Here is a 6,218-nt window from a genome sequence, read left to right on the forward strand (position 1 = left end):
CCTCCCCTCTTCTCCCCTCTCCTCTCTTCACTTCCCCTCTTCTCCCCTCTCCTCTCCTCTCTGTCAATCCTGTTGAGAACACAGGTGTTGTTCTCTCCTGCTGAGCAATGTAATTGGTTAGACTACAGTTGTGCTCTTTAAAGAGCCAGAGATCTATTTAAACCCCTTTAAAGAGCCAGAGATCTATTTAAACCCCTTTAAACATGCCTTTCAGGTATAGTACACAGACAGACCATGGTTTCCTTTATGAAAATGTGGTGCCAGACAACGTGACCGGGAAGATTTTATTTTACCGGACATTTGAGAAATGTATCATTTATCAATATGCATTGGGTGCATAACCTGTTAGGGCGTCCACCCCGCTCAGAATAACATAAATAACATTCAGATTATGTCTTTTTTTGTACTTTTACCACTTTCGTGATATCCATTTGGTAGTTACAGTCTTGTCCCATCGCTGCTTCTTGACACACTGCTCGCTTAACCCGGAAGCCAACCGCACCAATGTGTCAGAGGAAACACTGTCCAGCTGGCGACCGAGGTCAGCTTGCAGGTTCCCGGCCCACCACAATAAGTCGCTAGAGCACGATGGGACAAGGAAATCCCGGCCKGTCAAACCCTCCCCTAAACCGGACRACGCTGGGCCAATTGTGCGCCGCCTCATGGGTCTCCCGGTCACGGCCKGCTGTGACACAGCCTGAGATCGAACACGGGGYTGTAGTGACGCCTCAAGCACTGTGATTCAGTGCCTTAGACCACTGCGCCACTCGGGAGGCCTGGCGATTCATCTTAACAGAACATGCAACTCCTGTAATGAAGCACCTAATAAAAACGTAATTTTCTAACATTTGCCAAAATGCAATTCATGGGAAAACACCATTCTAAACAGAGCACCTGATGAACACGGTTCCCATATGTGACACAGCATCAACACTCTGTTAAAACATAGAAAGAGGGAATCTACAAAGAAGCCAACAACTAGCATGCGTGTAATATGACTAAGATTCAGTGGACGGCTGCCTGAGGGGAACACGACTCATAGTAATGGCTGGAATGGAGTCAATGGAATGGTATGAGCCACATGGAAACCAGGTGTTTGATTCCATTGACTCCAGTCCAGCCATTACCATTCCAGCCATTACTATGCCCTAGCTGATTACTGAGTTGCGGTTGTTAGTGAAAAATGTCTCAAATATGAGATAAGATAATGTGTCAGGAGTATCATTTAACATTTTGAGACAGGAAGAAAGGGAGTGATGTGTGTTGAAGATATAGGCCAGTCTCTTTCCAGAATGGCTCAGCTGTCTCCGATCAATTCTTGTGCGTTCATTGTTTCATTGTGTGAATTGTTTGCCCTTTGTTTATTTTGATCATCTCCCCGTTACATATGTCACCAGTAGTAAATGTACCATTCATCGCAGTATTTTGGTTACATGAATTTATGTTACGGCATGTATTAATTACAGTCATTTTACCATTCTCCTTCTCGGAAGTGGAAACGTTGTTTGCAGAGTTTACAACCTGCTACACTTGTGAGAAACACGTTTTGGTTCATTTCATAGCCTTAATTTATGAGTTTTGTTAATTGTTTCATCGTCTTTTGTTTGGAGTGTTCCGTGTGAGCAATGAGTATGTGTCTGGTTTCTCTGTCCTGTTAATGTAAAGGGGGCGCGTGCGCCTGAGCGTGCAAAGAGGTACATGGCCTGATGCGTGGGAATGTAGGAAAGTCAACCAAGTCAGGTTTTGTTTTATTACATCCATTGAAAGTGATAATATAGCCTATTAAAACTATAGTGCCTCACAGTTGGCTATTTGAAAAAATGATCCCCCTCGATAATCACCAAGCCTCGGTGTGAAATAACTATTTATTATGATCTGATGATCCCATATATCCCGTGGAAACATCATAAAATACCTGAACACTTTTCCCTTGGGCAAAAAACAACTCCAAGGGCCCGGAATAGGCTAGGCGATAAGATGTTGCAAGTTTTCTAGCGGAAGCTTCGGGACGGATGCAGTTGATTGATTTGATACAAATGTTGCACTTCAATATGGCGATAGCTCMAGTCAAGACAGACCGAAAGGGAGGCAGAGAGTCTGAAAGGGATTGAAATGAACAGAATTGTCAGGATTTTTCTACAGTTTTTAATTTATCGGCTTTATGTATTTTTTCTTTGTTGACAATTGAAGTGATAGGTCTACTGCTGCATTGGCCTATGTTCAGTTCCATGTGCTCATTTCTTTAGCCGCCAATGGATCACAGCGTATCAATGTGTTCATATGACAGAGGCTGGTGATYTSGCATTAGTTGAATTTTTACTTTTACATTTTTATAATTTTCATTCAGATTTGTATGATTTTAAGAAACGAAAAGGTAATTATTGAAATTAAACTGTTCCACGTTATTTTTTAAATTAAACTGTTTCACGTRAATGCACATATGAAAATCATAACTGGCACACAGATCGGTAGAAATGGCAAGAAAAATGGTAAGCTTCCCCAAACTTGAAACTCACGCGCTGCCTATGAAGTCTTTATAAAAGAATTGCCTCTACGTTGTCATGGTCTGATTTTGTCTATAGGGTACTTCGAAGCAAGGTTAGACGTGCCTCATAATATGAAGTAAAACATTCAGGTTTCAAACAATGAAGTATGTTTTCAAAACGCATACTGCCTCCAGCTCACATGTTGATGCGCTGATGACCTGTAGCACTTGAATGGTGAATGGGAGGTGCACTTCAATTACCATTTGAGAAATACAAATATAATCGTGCACCAAAACAGTTTTTAACAAAAGATTGCATTTAGAATTGTTGTGCAATGAATGGGCTTTTAAAAGCACATGTTTTACCCCCAGCAGCACCCAGCTGAGGCTCTGCAGGAGTATTCCTGCTCAGAATAGGCTCTGTATGCTGTGTGATAGTTGTGTTGGATAAATAAGACGCATGATGACTAATGAAAATACACGCCAATTTAATTCCACTAAATTATGCAAATGTGCATATAGACCGATAAGCATGACAGTTAAATGTATTTATATTGAGTGGTATTTCCATCAATTATTTGGCCCCCCACTCTACCCACCTTTAGACCCCCCACTCTCCCACCTTTAGACCCCCCCTCTCTCCCACCTTTGGACTCCCACTCGTCGCCACGCTTTAGGCTCCCCCACGTCTCCCACCTTGAAGGACCCCCCCACTCTTCCCACCTTTAACCCCCCACTCTCCCACCTTTAGACCCCCCCACTCTTCCCACCTTTAAACCCCTCCACTCTCCCACCTTTAGACCCACTCCCCCCTTACTCCCGTCTCCCACCTTAGACCCCCCCCCCTCCACTTCATAGACCCCCCACTCTCCACCTTTAGACCCCCTCCCCCTGCCCTCCTCCCACCTTTAGACCCCCACTCTCCGCACCTTTAAACCCCCCTCTCCCACCTTAAACCCCCCACTCTCCCACCTTTAGACCCCCCACTCTCCCACCTTTAAACCCCCCCACTCTCCCACCTTTAACCCCACTCTCCTACCTTTTAGACCCCCCCCACTATCCCACGTTTAGACCCCCCCACTCGCGCCACCTTTACGACCCCCCACTCTGCCCACCTTTAGACCCCCCCATCCTCCCACCTTTAAACCCCCCCACTCTCCCACCTTTAGACCCCCCCACTCTCCCACTTTAGACCCCCCCACCTCCACCTTTAAAACCCCCCACTCTCCCACTTTAAACCCCCCACTCATCCCACCTTTAAAACCCCCTCTCTCCCACCTTTAAACCCCCCCACTCTCCCACCTTTAGACCCCCCCACTCTCCCACTTAACCCCTCCATCTCCCACCTTTAGACCCCCCACCTCCCACCTTTAACCCCCCCCACTCTCCTACCTTTAGACCCCCCCACTATCCCCACGTTTTAAAAACCCCCCCTCCCCCCCCAAGCCCTTTCTTTTTTTCCCCCAACCCCTTTTTTTAGGGGACCCCCCCCCCCCCCCCCTCTCTCTCTTCTCTCTCGTCGCTCTTCTCCCCCTCTCTCTCTTTCCTCTCTCGTTGGGTATCCAGGGGAGATGCATGACCTCAGTAGCAGATCGATAGCAGAGGGAGTCGGGATCAAACTACTGCTGTTCACTCAGCATGAATGTATTGATTGGCATAACCACACACACACCACACACACACACACACACACACACACAGCACACACACACACAGGCACACACACACACACACACACACACACACACACACACACACACACACACAGCAGGAAAATGCAGGGACAGTTAAAAAAAGAAGTTGGGAATATAAATTCAGCAGATTTTTCCTGGAAGAGCGTAGGATGCTCACCCATTATACACCGCAAGAATTTGTTACTCCCTGGAGTGGTGTGTGTGTGTGTGTGTGTGTGGTGTGTGTGTGTGGTGGTGTGTTGTGTGGTGTGTGTGTGTGTGTGTGTTGGTCGTGTGTTGTGTGTGGTGTGTGCAACTGTGCAGCGTGTGTGTCGTTTGTCCACAGTTTTTTTTCATATGTATAATGTTTTCATGGACCCACTGGACAGGTTTACTAATAAAAAGAGGTGAAGCAAGGAAGAGGTAAAGAGAAGAGGGTAAAGAGAAGGATAAAGGAGAAGAAGGTAAAGAGAGAGTGGAAAGAGAGAGGTTAAGAGGAGGTAAACCAGAGAGAGCCAGGTAAAGAGAGAGGAAAGAGAAAAGTAAAGAGAGAGGTAGAAGGAACGGTAAACGAGGAGAGGGAAAAGAAGAGGTAAAGAGAGAGGGAAAAAGAGCAGGGAAAGAAGAAGGGAGGAGAGATAGAGACGAGAGGAAAGAGAGAGGGAAAGGAGAGGGAAAGAGAAGGGAAAAGAGAGAAGAGATAGGGGAAGAAGAGATAGAAAGAGAGGAAAGAAGAGGAAGAGAGAGATAGAGGAGAAAAGACGAGAGGAAAGAGGAGAGGAAGAGAGAGGGAAAGAGAGGGAAGAGAGAGCAGGTAAAGAGAGAGTAAAGAGAGAGTAAAGAGAGACGAGGAAGAGAGAGGGAAAGCGAGAGGGAAAGAGAGAGGGGTAAAGAGAGACGGTCAAAGGAGGAGAAAGAGAGAGGGAAAAGAGAGAGGGATAAGAGAGGGAAAGAAGGGAAAGAGAGAGGGAAAGAGAGGTTAAAGAGAGAGGGATATAGAGAGAGAAAGAGAGAGGGAAGAGAGAGGGAAAAAAGTAAGAGAAGCTGAAAGAAGAGAGAGGTAAAGAGAGAGGGAAGAAGAGAGAGAGGGAAAAGAGGTAAAGAGAGTAGAGCAGGAAAGAGAAGGGAAAGAGAAGGAGCAAAGAGAGTAAAGATGAGAGGATAGAGAGCAGGTAAAGAGAGAGGGAAAGAGAGAGGGAAAGAGAGGTAAAGTAAACGAGAGAGGTAAGAGAGACGTAAGAGAGAGGGAGAGAGTAAAGAGAGAGGGAAAGAGAGAACGAAGGTAAGAAGAGAGGTAAGAAGAGAGGTAAAGAGAGAGGTAAAGAGAGAAGGAAAGAGAGTGAGGAAAAAGAAGAGGTAAAGAGAGAAGGAAAGAAAGTGATAGAGAGAGGTAAAAGAGAAGGATTAGAGAAGGAAAGAGAGAGTAAAGAGAGCAGGAAAGAGAGAGTTAAGAAGAGAGAGTAGAAAGAGAGAGAAAGAAGAGAGGAAAGAGAGAAGAAAGAGAGAAGGGATAGAGAGAGTAAAAGAGAGTAAAAGGGATTAGCAAAGTAAAGGAAGGATGAAGGGGGAAAAGAGAGTAAGAGAAGGTAGAGAGAGTAAGAGAGTAAGAAGGGAAGAAGGTTAGAGAAGGAAAGAGAGAGGTAGAGAGAGGTAAAGAAGAGGGAAGAGCGAGGAAAAGAGAGAGGTAAAGAGAGAGGGAGGATAAAGATAGAGTGTTAAAGAGAGAGGTAAAGAGAGAAGGATAGAGAGAGGGTAAAGAGAGGTAGGGAGTAAGAGAGAGGGTAAAATGAAGAGGGAAGAGAGAGGGAAATAGAGAGGGAGTAAGAGGTAGAGAGGGGAATAGAGAGAAAGGAAAGAGGAGATAGGGGAAAGAGAGAAAGGAAGGGGAGAGAGAGTAAAGAGAGAGGGAAAGAGAAAGGTAAAGAGGAAGGTAAAGAGGAGGGAAAGAGAGAGGTAAAGAGAGAGGGATAGAGAGAAGGTAAAAGAGAGAGGAAGAGAGAGGGAAAAGAGAGCGGAGTCATAGAGAGGTAAGAGAGAGGTAGAGGGGGAAAGAGAAGGAT

The 6,218-nt window shown here is 45.5% G+C and overlaps 1 long non-coding RNA gene across 1 annotated transcript; it reads left to right on the top strand.

Moving 5' to 3' along the window:
• Window positions 1–5,328: 5,328 nt before the first annotated feature.
• On the top strand, window positions 5,329–6,158 carry LOC139024344 (uncharacterized). Its single transcript, XR_011475627.1, has 3 exons — window positions 5,329–5,369; window positions 5,458–5,497; window positions 6,097–6,158. It is a non-coding gene; the product is annotated as an uncharacterized lncRNA (long non-coding RNA).
• The last annotated feature ends 60 nt before the right edge of the window (window positions 6,159–6,218 follow it).

This window comes from Salvelinus sp. IW2-2015, unplaced genomic scaffold (assembly GCF_002910315.2).
Source record: "Salvelinus sp. IW2-2015 unplaced genomic scaffold, ASM291031v2 Un_scaffold1383, whole genome shotgun sequence".
NCBI classification, from domain to species: domain Eukaryota; kingdom Metazoa; phylum Chordata; class Actinopteri; order Salmoniformes; family Salmonidae; genus Salvelinus; species Salvelinus sp. IW2-2015.